Source organism: Neophocaena asiaeorientalis, unplaced genomic scaffold, assembly GCF_003031525.2.
Source record: "Neophocaena asiaeorientalis asiaeorientalis breed wild unplaced genomic scaffold, Neophocaena_asiaeorientalis_V1.1 scaffold5, whole genome shotgun sequence".
Taxonomy (NCBI): Eukaryota; Metazoa; Chordata; class Mammalia; order Artiodactyla; family Phocoenidae; genus Neophocaena; species Neophocaena asiaeorientalis.
This window is the reverse complement of record NW_020174698.1, coordinates 13884190-13885208: the sequence shown is the minus strand read 5'-3', so window position 1 is coordinate 13885208 and position 1019 is coordinate 13884190. Positions and strand designations below refer to the sequence as shown.

The 1019-nt window shown below is 32.5% G+C and overlaps 1 non-coding gene across 1 annotated transcript; it reads right to left on the bottom strand.

The window, feature by feature from the left end:
• Positions 1-295: 295 nt before the first annotated feature.
• Positions 296-402, bottom strand: LOC112409195 (U6 spliceosomal RNA). The gene has a single exon (XR_003005124.1). It is a non-coding gene; the product is annotated as a U6 spliceosomal RNA (small nuclear RNA).
• Between the last annotated feature and the right edge of the window lie 617 nt (positions 403-1019).

Genomic DNA, 1019 nt, shown 5'->3' with positions numbered 1-1019 from the left:
TGGGAAAGCTGGAGGGGGGTGGTGGGGTGATGAATTGGGAGATTGGGATTGACATGTATACACTGATGTGTATAAAATTGATGACTAATAAGAACCTGCTGTATAAAAAAAATGTGATCAAATGTATTCTATTGGAAAGAAGCAAAAATAGACCATGTTTACTGTCTAAATTATATAATAATTTAATGATATTTAGCATCTGTTGCAGATGTATTTATTATTGCAGATTGTATTTGCTTTATCAATGTCTTTGCTTTTGTAATTAAAATAAAATAAAATAAAGTAAAATCTGGAAAAAAAAATGGAACACTTCATGAATTTGTGTGTCATCCTTGTGCAGGGGCCATGCTAATCTTCTCTGTATCATTCCAATTTTAGTATATGTGCGGCCAAAGCGAGCACTAGACTAGGTTTTATCATTTAGTACTGTGACTTCAGGCAAGTTACTTAACTTCTCAGAATATCTGTTTGATCGTCTGTTAAATAGATATATAATGCTTACCTAATTTAAGTAGTATGAGGATTAAATGAGGTAGCATATTGACATGGTAAAAAGGAAGAAGAGATTATGTTCCTGTGTTATATAGCAATCTTTCTAGATTTCATTGACATCTACTTGTCATTGTTCAATAATGCCAGGACTGTAGTGAGAGAGTCAAATACATTACCAAACCATTCAGTTATAACTAGCAGTCAACTGATGAAGCTTTTTGGGGGGTGAGAGGAAAATTTTATTTATTTTTTCGGTAAAAATAATTTTTCTGACCATCCTGGTCTTTAAAAAAATGGATTCATGATTATTCTTCAGAGGAGCCTCTCCTTTAAATGCTCTGGTTCTAAACATTCCATTAGCTCAAGGTTGGTAATAGATTTTGTGTGCCAAACAAACTAAAATGCAGCTTTTTTTTTTTTTTTTTTTTTAGTTTTAAGACACCTTTTATAGAAAAATCTTATGGGAGCAGTTCCACTTCTAATGATGATGGAATAAGATCAAACCAGACTGAATCCTCCACAGGAAA